At 43.2% G+C, this 13,326-nt stretch overlaps 1 protein-coding gene across 5 annotated transcripts in view; it reads right to left on the minus strand.

The window, feature by feature from the left end:
* The window catches only part of LOC104480483 (SET-binding protein), a 287,448-nt gene that overhangs the window by 165,253 nt on the left and 108,869 nt on the right, over positions 1 to 13,326 (minus strand). The gene's annotated exons all lie outside the window — the stretch shown is intronic.

Genomic DNA, 13,326 nt, shown 5'->3' on the forward strand with positions numbered 1-13,326 from the left:
GAGTGAGAGAGAGACCGTGTAGTCTGGCCCCAACTGAGGCTGAACTACGACACCTTCCAACCCTAATCATTCTCTGATTCTATGATTCTATTTAGATAGAGCTGGATACTGACTTTGTGAGACAAAACCAGTCTATATGAAAACATGGAGGAAAAATGAATGTAAATGCTCCTCTGTTATTATAATACCATTCTGGTTTGGAAATATGTCTACTCAGGGACCAGTATTCTTCCACATCTCTGGACATAAGAGGTACATTAGGTCAATGCTCTGAAAGAGTGACCAACTTTTCTATGCTAGGAGCCACTTTTATTCCCAGATGGACATACATAGATCTATAATGATTAGTAAACAATCTGGAGCTATACTCCCTTATACACACACAACAATATATGTGGTGGATGGACTCATTGACCACATAGAATTCTTTGGCACCAGATAAACAACACACTATGCAACCTAACATAGCCTTGGGACACCAGTTGGTCATCTTTGCCTTAGACTTACATAGATAAGGATTGGTCAATACGCAGAAGTTGCACTGCTTTTACTACATGGATAGAATTATACTAAGGTAAAAATACTTCTTGAGTGCAGTTATGGGAGAATGGGAAGAAGTTATCTTTAAAGGGATCCTAATTCACAGAACTGTGTGTAATCTAGATATTAAATGACTTACTGTTGCAATAGTACATTGATAAAACATAGAATGTTGTCCTGGCACAAAATGTATACTGTTCTATACAGACCAGCCCTCCAAGTGTTACCTGTGAAAAACACTGTATGGCCTAGGTGCATTAAAACTTTGACATCGGATGGCTACGTGATTGTTTTAAAGCTAAGTCACCTTTTCTGAATGCTCTCCTGTTTTTCCACTTATTTTAATCTATAATATTGAAGTGAATATAAAGTCAAGCATGAAAGGGCCAGAAAGCCTGGAGGCTGAAACCTTCTCCCAGGTCTGCAGCAGGTGGTACAGCAGAGCTGTGCAAGCCACAAGGTGCTTCCCAGCTTTCAACTTGAACAACTCCAACAGCGAGGGAGCAAGCCTTTTCTCATGTCCATGCAAAAAAAAAGAAGCAAAACCAAATTTTACAATCCTGCTTATTAGGAGTTCCTCATCTGAGGAATCAGACTCGGAGTCCTGCCTTTATGCAGACTGGCAAGCACAACACCAAAGAGGGATGCTCAATTAATAAACTCAGTATGCAAGTCTCCACGTTCGAATATAGATTGTCCCTTACTAACCTGATTTTACCCACAAAAATTATAAAACTTGCAAAATCTGATAGAACAGTCTTCATAACCTTTATTAAAGTGAAGCCAATGCTCCTAAAATCTCTCTTGCAATGGCTGTGAGAAACAGAGAACTGATTTGCCATGGAGGAACAGTACAAGTTGAAACCTTCTTAAGTCCCAGCTTTCATACAAAGGCTTCACTTACATGTTTTATCTATTTTTTTGACTCACACTTCTCCCAAGTTATCCAGTCCAGCCCTTGGACTAGATTAGCCTTAAGTGTCCTTGTTTCCTGGGAGCAGAAGCAGCTTTTCCTACAACTTTTCCAGTTTACAACATTTAAAAGCTTAGATCACATTTTTGGCCTTTTTAAACATTACTAATTGACATCTGGCCAACGTCTGGCTTGTCTGGATCCCCAAAATTCACAATAGCAGCACAGCTGGGGACTTTTTTTAAGTTCAGATTTTATATTTTGCAGGTCAACTGCATTTCAGTTGTGCAAAATACGAACTAATTCGAATGTCTAATTGGACCTTTTGTTACCAAGCAAGGGTTATTACATTGAAGATAAATGAAACAACTGAATTAATACACCTACATAAGTTTCAACATAGGCTAAGTGCAGTCAAAATGTAAGTATTGACTTCCACTACTTCTTTTTAAGCCACTGTAACCCAATGCAAAATGATGATAATGATTATTCCAGACATGAACCCTGTTTTTTCATGTTTCCTTTTCAAGCTTAGCTATTCCAAGCTTAGCTTAGGGGTTAGAAAAAACTTACCCAGGAAAGAGTTAAGCCCATGTTTGTTCTACGTGAATGATCAAAATGTTTTATTTTAAACTACTCTAGGGATACCTCTCTGTTTATTTATTTCTTGAGGTGGGAAGAAGGATACTCTCTATTTTCATCAGGCCAATTTAGCTACAATTTGTAGCAACGGAAATATTTTTAGCTATAGTAAGCAGGTGACAATGACGACTATAACAAATGGATCAAGCATACTCTTGAGTCTTCTACTTGCTAAAATCTCAGGATAAGAAAATTTCTACCTTAAACAGCCTTGTAGTAGTCACTGAGTCTGGAAAAGATAATATGAAACTTGTGGGCAAGCTTTAGTAGCAGATGACTGGAGCATTTTTTTGGACCAAAAGAGAGCAGACAATGTGATAAACACAGAGGTGATAAAATATATAACAGCAGATCAAACTTCAGTTTGGGATTTGGCCAAAATCAGCTTCTAGGTAATCTGGACTTTCAGTGAGTTAATTAGTTAGTGCTTATCATTTAAGAAATCTATGTATTGTACTGGCATGAGTGAGTGCCATTGTAATTTTAAGTAGTGTGATGCTAGAGAGAATATGCTTAGAATTTTGTACTGAAAAATCAGGTGAGTTCCCCAGGCCTATCCAGCACTTCTCAACTCTTCACTTTGGAAGGGCTCATCTGCTGTTGCAGAATTATGTGTTATGATTGTAAACTGACCTCGCTCAAATCTAAAATTTCAGCAGCTGAAAAGAACAGCTTTATGGGTGCAGACTCTGAGGTGACACAGGTTTTACCTCACAGTATTTTAATTAGCCCTACCAATTCAAGCTCTGGGTAAGATTTGGTCACATTGGGGAACTCTTAATGTTTAAAAAAATTTATAAAGCTATCAAAGTAACACAAGAGAACAGTGGCACAACTAGAGCAAGAGTCATCCTACAAGAAGTTGCTTCAGAAACACAAGACTGCAATTGCCTTTCAGGTAGGATTCAAGAAACGGGGTTCATAACCGGAGACGTTGAGTTTAGAAGGACATTCACAGAGCTACGTTGTGGCTATCTACCTGGGGTACACAAGATGCTATGCAGACCCCTTAGCAAATTGACAGTAATTCACAGATTCATAGCTCGTAAGGCCAGTAGAAATCTGAGAGGATGGACAGACAAATTTTTTTTGGCTGAAGCAGACATGAGGAAGAGGTTACCACTATCAATCCATCTCAAGCTGGCTCTTCTGGACAAGGATTGCTGCCAGACCAGTTTTGCTGGCTGCCTCATCATCTGAATGGGTCCTAACACACATCTGTACTCCAACAGGGCTAGAGATCTTTTGGATGAACAGCTAAACACCAAGAGAGCCAAGGGAGTGACATCTTGAAACCGCAGGGACTGAGAAGGCATGGCAACAAGCCATCCAGAGCGCAACCTGCACATCCCAGGTCTGCTGCAGATAGAACAATTTATGTAACCTTTCGTCCGGGTTATACAAGCTGACCACACAATTTTGCCTATCTACACTCTCAATCATGCTCAGAAATTGCCAAGCTCAATGAATCTTTCAGAAGGTCACGTAACCTTCCCTGGAGACACCGGAAGATGGAGAGAGCCTACAAGTTTTGCTCAAACAATCGCATCGCCCTCACTGTTCAAAATGCATTTACCAGCCCTGATGCAGCCTGCCTGGTTATAACTTCCATTCACTTGTGTACCTGTCTCTTCCAGGCAATATAGAAGAAGATTTAAGAGACAACAAGCTGCCTCTCACCATCCAACAGAGAGGTCTCACTGCTGTATGATAATACCCTACAAGGAAAGAATGTTTGAAATATCCAGCAGGAAAAAGAAGAAAAAACACCATGCAGACACACACACACACACATGCTGCTGTTGCAGTCTCCCCTCACAGACCTCCTTTGTCCCCGTAGCTGCCGTTTCCCCCCATAGCCCATGCTCCCCTCTGTCCTCCCAACCCCTCCTCTCCCTCCATTCATTCTTCCAGAATTTATCCCACTTCTTTAACTCGGCATGTGTCTGGGCAGATGTCCAAAAAACCTCCTTTCAGCAACTGGGGGGAGGAAATTCCTCCAATTCAGCCCAGGCTCTTTCCCCCGAGCCCACTCCCCGCCTTCACTCTCCCTCTTTTTCTTGCTCCCTTCTTCTCTTTTAACATGCTGAATGATTGATAACACTCGCCTCGCCTCACCGCTGCCTGTTTGAGTCCTTTCTGCCCAGCATCTGCATGCAGCCCTGTAGGGAAACCAGCTCTCCTAGGTGATGGGACATTGGGGAGCCCCTTTGGTTCTTTTCACAAATTAAATAAATAAAAGGAAAGAGGAGATAAGCACAAGGGAGTCTGGAAAGTTTTGCAGGAAGGAGAAAGGGAGCATCTCGGAAAAGCCCTTGATTAGGACAGGTTCAAAGCAAACAAACAAATTAAAAGCAACTCTTCTGCATGCCCCTGATTCTCTGTTTGCCATGAAAAAAATGAGTGGAAAGCTTTGTTCTATTGTTCTGCATTTTGAGACCCAAAGTGTAGGTTTGTGAAGAACTTTCAGCTTCTCGTGATGTCGTCACAATGAATGAGTTTGTTGTCTTTAAATTCACATCTTCTGGAGACATTCATTTATTTGAAAATCTTGGCCTCCATTATAAAATAAATAAAATCTATATTTGTCTTTCCAACAGTGGAAAGAGGCTAGACAACACAAGTCCTAATACCTTACACTTCAGAATCAAAAAACATATCTAATTCTATGTGTCATGTCATTGTGCACTATGTACATGTATATAAACAACCTGTTTTTATAGTTCTCAAAGTATCCACTGGGTGCCATGCTAATGTCTAGATTCTGATCTGATTTTGACATTCACTTTATAATTTGGCTTTCAGGCATGAAACTGATTAAAATTGATCTTCAGGTTATGTTATTTTAGCGTTGTATATAGTACATGTTTGTTGGATACCTGGAGTACCAGGGGCACTTAGTGAACAATCCAGACCGAATGGAATTGTTATGTTTGTGAGCAGCAGGCCTCAAGGACATCACTGAAGCCGCTTGTGAGAAAGTACTGAAGCTGCCTGTAAGAAAGTACTGAAGCCACCTGTGAGAAAATAATGAGGCCGCCTGTGAGAAAGTAATGAAGCTTCCTGTGAGAAAGTAAATGAAGCAACCTTGAGAAGAAGGAAAACAGCTGGCATACGTGACTGGGGGCTGAACATGAAGCAGGGTGCAGGTGGAGAGAGCCGTGCGCGTGAACATAGAGACTTAACGAATCATACTTTAGCTAGGAGCGCGTGCATGATATAGTTAACCAATTAGTAGAGAGCTTGCGCATGATACGGAATTAGAAGGGCTATATTAACCGGGATGTATCAACAATAAATCGGCATTTGCTTGATCATATTGGTCGTCAGCAGTGTCCGTTACTTCCACGTCAACAGGTGGCGCCCGAACAGGGACCCTCAGATCGGCGTTGGACATCCCGACGGAACCGAAATAGGAAAAGAAGAGGGGGCGGAAGCCGGTCGAAGGCGAGTGCTGCCCCGGCACTCGGGAAGTCGCTATAGCGCAAAAAGGTACAAAAGGTACGGAGGGAATCTCGTCTTGGCCAGGCGAGCGGCCGGGGAGGAGATGGGGTCCACACTGACCAAAGAGGAGTCAGCAGTGGTTAAGCTCCTCCAACATATGCTCTCTATGAGAGGACTGATTTATGACTCGGCCATCCTAGAAGCTTTGCTGCAGTGGGCAAAGAAAAGGGAATTAATCTCCACAGTTGATGCTGCTTTTGAACTCCCGACATTGGAAAAGATAGGAAAAGAGCTGTGGGATGAAAAAAGTAAAGGATCAAAGGAGGCGAGCAAACTCTCCACCGTGTGGAGGCTAATTAACGAAACATTGATAAGCATGAAAGCCAAGCATTCAGTTGCCACATCTGCTCTTGCGGCCTTAACTCCAGCCGGCGGGTCCACCTCCGCTACCAGCATGCTGTTCTCGGGTTTAACGAGCCCTGCCGCCGCCCCGGCTCGTGCTGAGGGTGGGGGGGCTCGAGCCCCAGCAAGGACTCCAGGAAATGCAGCCACAGCCCCTATAACTATAGATATGTGGGCACCAGAGGGAAAAACTGCCAAAGACTTTTCACCACCATCAGATGTACCACCGCCAGGCACCCCGCCACACTGCGCCAGTGCAGGCTCAGAGTCACGAGTCTTTTCACTGGCGCCAACAGCTCCGGTTTATCCCCCGTTACCACCTTCTTCCCTGCCACCATGGCGTGAGGAAGAGGGGGATGAACATTCATCCGGCTTGAAGGATGCACAGCTGCAAGAGACACTAAAAAGGCTAGAAGCCCTAGAGGTTCGCCTAGAAGCGTCGCTGGGAAACTTGTAAACTCCTTCGCCTGTGCCACATCGAGACCTGCCAGCATCCAACCTATTCGTTCCAAATGGAACATCGGGTGAGATCAGTCTTTTTGCACCTTTCCAAGGGACGCTGGCGGGAGGGGCTGGGGATTTGAATCCAATAGTGCGGTGGAAAGAGGTGATTCAAGATGCTTTGATAGAAGGAGAGCCTTTTCCCATGGCATTTCCAGTTGTGACCAATAATACTGGGAGAAGTGTGTGGCAAGCATTAGACTGGAAAATATTGAAGGAAGCTAAAAATGCAGTTACTCAGTATGGGCTAAAATCATCATATACTCAATCTGTGTTGCAGCATATTTTTTTTGTCACAGTTTTTAACTCCTTATGATATTAGAATGATTGTCCAGATGCTTTTGCTACCGTCACAGCAGCTGCAGTTCTTTCAGTACTGGCAGGCTGCTTGTGATAGGGCAGCTGCATCGCCTCGACAACAGGGTGATCCATTATTCGGGGTGCAAACTCAAATGCTGATGGGAGCGGGACCCTACACACGATCTGATTGGCAAGCGTAATTTGCTACTGAAGTGTTACAACTGGGCCAAGATTTGGCTTATAGAGCGCTTGCTAGGGTGTACAATGAAAAGTCCGGACCTGTCGTTACGTCAGTAAGGCAAGGTCCCACAGAACCATATGGGAAATTTATTGATCGGTTGCACACCGCAATTATGGCTCACCCTGATCTGGATGATGACATGAAAGCAAAGTTCTTAGGTATGCTTGCCTTTAATAATGCTAATGATAAAAAAAAAAAAAAAAAAAAAAAAAACAAACCCAAAAAACTAAAAGAGCCTTTAGTGTGCTGCCAAAAGGATCTAGTACAGGGCAACTGCTGGAAGCTGCCGAGCAAATGTTAGAACAAGAAAAGGCTACAGTCATGGTTGCTGCTGTAGGTGCAGCAGTTAAACCGTTGATATCAATAAAGCGGCGCGTGATTAACTGTCTGTAACCCCCATTCCCTCTTCCCGCCCCCCCGCCCCCCATCCCTGTCCCGCTCAGGGGGCAGGGGAGGGAGGTGGAGATGGTGTTAAGCCCGGGAAGAGGGAGGGGTGGGGGGAGGTTGTCTTGTTCCTTTTTTCATTATCCTGCTTTGGTTTTAGTGATGGTCTGTTTTGCCTGTAGCGGTGGCTTTAAGGATCCCTCCCTATTCTTGTCTTAAACCTCGGGTTTTAGTTTTCTTTCCTCCTATATGCCCGGGGCCACAGCCGCCGCCAGGCACCCCCACCCCCCCGCCCCTGACATGGTTAACAGATACTCCTGTTTGAGTCGAGCTTTGTATAAGTGGAAGGACCGTTCCCTCTTATAACATGGGGGAAGGGATACGCTTATGTCTTTACAGGAGCAGTAAACAAGCGGATCCCTGTCTGTATCGTCTGCGGGTATTTCAGAACATGTTTGGTTGACCTGCCAGATACCGGTAGGACGGCAACTCTGTGTAAAACAGCAGCAACCACGAGTGCTGAGTGCTAAAACTACAAAAGATGGAACTTTTTGGGATCAGTAAAGATGGACTTCTGTCTATTTTTTAACTAGTCAAGAACTAATGTTTCTAGAGGGGTAATGATTGTAAATGCTTTAAGATCTATACATTGCAACGACACAGCTTGACATAATCATGCGAGCACATATCAAAATCCAGACAGCATAAAAGACCTAAACGAAGCATACATAGCATTGAATCTGATTGCCAAGACAATACAGAGATTTGGAAACTAAGTAAAATTATTGCTGCTTCAGTCTTTACACCTGGTGTGGCAAGTGCCTAGGCGTTAACTACGCTAAATAAATTGGACTGTTGGCTTGCTAAGCAAATAAATACAACTGCATCGGCACTATCAATGCTGTTAACTGATGTAGATTCTATATACTATGCTACTTTACAAAACAGAACCGCTGTTAGCCTGCAGAGCACATATTTTGACAGGCCTTGTTGCATGTGCTGGCCACGCATGCAGCAACACCTAGTCAGGACTCTTTCACTGAATCTGCTGAGGGTATAAACAGAGGTGGCTCGGAGCGGAGGGGAGAGGACAGACCCAGAGCACACTTTATTAACAACAGGGGACGCCCTGAAGGTGCTGCGCCTGTCTCCCTTCTCTGCTCTGATCCGGCTGATAAACATCCTCTTGCTCAGCGGTGTCTTTCGCATAGTTGGGTTAGTAACAGAATAGATCAGCAATAGATTTTTTTTTTATTATTAGCACAAAATCATGATTGTCAGGATTTTGATGGGCTTTGCTGCATGAATCTGTCTGATCATTCGGAATCTATTCACAAAAGTATTCAAAACTTGCAAAAAGGAGTACAAAAACAGCAACAAAGTGATGGTTTTGATATATTCAGAAATCTTTTGGTGACTTGATATAAGCTTGTTACTAATAGTTGTAGGATGCTTATTCATTCCTTTTATATATGTATTTTGATCTATATTCTGTGTCTTAAAATGTGTGCAGACTTTAACAGATAAAGCGTTGAAACAAGCCTCTTCTCATAAACAAAGAAGGGGGAGATGTGGTATTTCGCTGAGCCAGTATGGTATCAGTGAAAGCACACCGACCTTGGAGGAGGAATGCAATCATGCTCTCAGGAAGAAAGCCATGGAATGAGAAGGGAAGCTTTAAGATACAAAACATTGTTAGCAGAATTTATGGCTTGTTTCAACAGAGGCCTGCAGAAAACTAGTAATTGCTCTTATAGATAAGAAAGTTACTGGAGTTGTTATATCTATAATAGTAGAAGAATGTTATAGTAGAAAATTACTAGAAGGTAGTGAAACTTAGCTTTGCTTCGTAATCATGAATATGTATAACGTGTGATCAGTAATTTTATTAACTAAGCTTGTGTGTGGCATAACTGGGTGGTTGCTGTCCTTGGTTAAAATCGGAATTGTGATACTAGGCATCATACTAGGCATAATCATTAACATACCATGCTTGCAAAAAATGATTAACAACTCAATACATCTGGCTCAAAAAAAAACCCAAAAAAAAAAACCAAAAAAAAACCAAAAAAAACCCAAAAAACAAAACAAAACAAAAAACAAACAAACAAAAAAAAAACAAAAAACAAAAAACAAAAAACCAAAAAACCAAAACCCAAACAACCATGAACCTCGTTGATATTGTAGTAAAATAAGGTCAGGAATACCAAAAAGGGCTATAGGAGGACCATGTTATTTTGGAAAATTGATAGTGTTTGCTCCATCTATGAGAACATTATGGAATCATACGCGAGCAAGAAAGTCACTAAAAGTATTGACTCCCCATTGTGACGGCAATTTAACCCTGTTGGGTACAGCTGAGCGGATAGGATTATCTTTATTTGTTCCTTGGGCAGCAACTGCAAAAACTTTAGCTAACTTAAATAAATTAGCTTGTTGGGCACAAAAGCAAACAAATTTAACCTCTAGCATGTTATCAGGATTATTAGAAGACATGGATAGCATGCGTCATGATATTTTTGCAGAATCTAGCAGCCATTGATTTTTTGTTATTAGCGCATGGACATGGATGTGAAGATTTTGAAGGTATGTGCTGCATGAATGTTTCTGATCACTCTAAGTCGATACGCTATCAGTTGGCAGAGTTATGATGCAACATGCATGCAATACAAGTGGAAAGCAGGTTAACAGACTGGTTGAAATCCTTGGGGGTCACAGGCTGGCTAAAAGATTTGATAGTTTATGGGTTGGTATTATTGACGGGTTTGCTGTTGACACTGATGATTTTGGGGTATATTTTAAAATGCTTTGTGAAAGCTATGGAACGTATGATGAAAGTGGGTCTGGATTGTTCAAAACAAAAAGGGGGATTTGTTGGATACCTGGAGTACCAGGGGCACTTAGTGAACAATCCAGACCGAATGGAATTGTTATGTTTGTGAGCAGCAGGCCTCAAGGACATCACTGAAGCCGCTTGTGAGAAAGTACTGAAGCTGCCTGTAAGAAAGTACTGAAGCCACCTGTGAGAAAATAATGAGGCCGCCTGTGAGAAAGTAATGAAGCTTCCTGTGAGAAAGTAAACGAAGCAACCTTGAGAAGAAGGAAAACAGCTGGCATACGTGACTGGGGGCTGAACATGAAGCAGGGTGCAGGTGGAGAGAGCCGTGCGCGTGAACAAAGAGACTTAACGAATCATATTTTAGCTTGGAGCGCGTGCATGATATAGTTAACCAATTAGTAGAGAGCTTGCGCATGATACGGAATTAGAAGGGCTATATTAACCGGGATGTATCAACAATAAATTGGCATTTGCTTGATCATATTGGTCGTCAGCAGTGTCCGTTACTTCCGCGTCAACACATGTCTAATATATACATGACACACATGTACTACATACATGCAACAAACTCCCATTAAAGTAGTGACTTAAAACTTGATTATCATTGTTATTATTGAAATGCAAGTGAGATCTCATGGCCTGTACCAGGATCAGAGTATTATTGCACTGGGCAGCACGTGCTGAGACAGAGAAGCCCTGAGGAGGTTCTAAAAGAACGGGTAAAAAGGAAAGATTGATATCCCCATTTAACAGGGGGAGTCTGGAGAAGAACTAAATTATGAAGAGAAGGGTTCATTTTATCTAACTTAGACATCTGAGTGTTTACTCATTCCAGACTCCATCTATAGTCAACCAACCAGCATCTCCAGTGTTGTGGTTTTGGTTAGTAAGGGGGGGCCTAAGGTGGCAGCTTCTGTAGGAAACTGCTGGAAGTCACTCCCCTTTGTTCAGTGGACTCGGCCAGGCCTAGGGCGGACCCACTGCTGGCCAAGGCCGAGCCAATTGGTAGCAGAAAGTCCCGTGATAACGCCTCTGCCATAACGTATTTAAGAAGGGGAAAACAGAAAAAAAAAGAGAGAAGAGAAGATGTGAAGAAGCTGAGCGGGGGCAGAGGCGCAGAGGGAGAGGCGCAGAGGGGGAGGCGCAGGCCTCATGGGCCTTGCAGGCCTCACCCTCTGGCCTCTCGCCAGGCAGCCGACTGGGCCCGACTCGGTCCGGCCCGGCTGCAAGAAGTGGAGAGGAGATGAGAAGTGAATGAGATGTAAAAAAAGATCCTGAGAGACATCTGCCAGCCTGTTGTGAGGAACGGCTGCAGACGCCAAGGTCAGTTCAGAAGGAGGGGAAGGAGTAATGCGGCTCCTGGCCAAGATTCCCCTGCAGCCTGTGGTGACGACCATGGTGGAGCAGGTTGTCCCCCTGCAGCCCATGGAGGTTCACGGAGGAGCAGAGATCCACTTGGAGCCCGTGAAGGACCCCATATTGGGGGAGGTGGATGCCTGAAGGCGGCTGTGGCCCGTGGAGGGCCCGCTGGGACAGCTGTTCTGGAGGGACTGAACTCCGTGGAAGAGATGACCCACGCCAGAGCAGTTCCAGGAAGGACTGTGGCGTAGGGGTGGGACCCCACGCTGGAGCAGGGAAGGAATGTGAGGAGTTCTTCCCCCGACCATGAAGCAGTGGCGTAAAACAACGCGTGATGAACTGACCATAACCCCCATTCCCTCTTCCCCCCTGTGCCGCTCAGGGTGGGGAAGGTGGTAGAGATAATGTTAAGCCTGGGAAGAGGGAGGGGTGGGGGGAGGTTATCTTGTTTCTCTGTCTCATTATCCTGCTAGTTTTAGTAATAAATGAATAGTTTTCCCCAAGTCGAGTCTGTTTTGCCCGTGACGGTAATTTTAAGGATTTCTCCCTGTCCTTATCTCAAACCTTGAGCCGCTTTTCTTATATCATCTCCCCCTATTCTCTCGGAGGGTGGGGGGAGCGAGAGAGAGACTGCGTAGTCTGGTCCCGATCGGGGCTGAACTATGACAGTTATCTAAGAAAGACCTCGAGTAACTGTCTCAGACGTGACATGACTTTAGGATATGCAAAGTTATGTTATTTTAATCTGATCAATGCCACCCAGAAAGTTTCTGACAGAGATTTCTGTCCACATATCTCATTCCCTATCTATTTTTCTTAGCAATGCTACCTGTCTTCTCAGTAACAGAAAAATTGCTATTTCAAATCAGGAGAAACAGATAGCATAAACTCTTTATATTTTATTAATCAAGATACTGAGTTTTGAGGCTCTGCCTGAAAATGAAAGGTAGGTTTCCATGACATGATAATTCAAAGTAAAATAAAGAAGTCACTGGCGTTTAAAAGAAGTTACATTTAAACCTTAATAAGATGAAAACAAAACAGAAAACTTGGCAAGTTGATTTTTTTTCTCTCTTTTGTTAAATCGAAGGAAAAGATCATCATGACAACAACACCTGGGAAAACCCTATCTTGAATATTTATTCGTTGTTAGCTTGTTAAACTCTCAGTGGCCTTGCGGTAAGTGATCTCTTTCTCCTAGGTCTGGAGATCCAGGGAAGATAAATCCTCATTTATTTATTTGAAGCAACTATAAAGTGCTATTGTGAGATCTCAAATATATTTTCTTGTCAGAAGTGTCCACACTGAAGGTCACCTAATGCAAAGCCAGTAATTACCTGAGGTGAAATATCCAACACAAACATCCAGCCTACCAACCCAGCACTCACCCGGTATCACTGAATGACATATCCCATGAAAATAATAGCAATAATAATCCATTTCTTAAAGAAATTTCCTGACAGAAGGCTTGCTTTTCTTGAAGGCAAGTGCTAATGTTGTCCCACAAATCCAACATGACCTTCATAAATAATTCATTGGTATCTGAAGCCTGATCATGTAAAGACTGGCAAACTCAATTGTTTTCAGAGAAAACAGTAAACTCTTGATTTCTAAGCTCCCCAGAGATCACTCAGGAGCCTGAGGTGAAGAAATTGTCATCAAGATCCCAGAAACATCCTTAACACAGAACGGCTCCCATCTCAAAACACTGAGTGGTCTCAGTTGCCAATTAATTTCACTTTTTTTGCCGCACCTACTGCC

Source organism: Chlamydotis macqueenii, chromosome W, assembly GCF_036417535.1.
Source record: "Chlamydotis macqueenii isolate bChlMac1 chromosome W, bChlMac1.mat, whole genome shotgun sequence".
Classification (NCBI taxonomy): Eukaryota; Metazoa; Chordata; class Aves; order Otidiformes; family Otididae; genus Chlamydotis; species Chlamydotis macqueenii.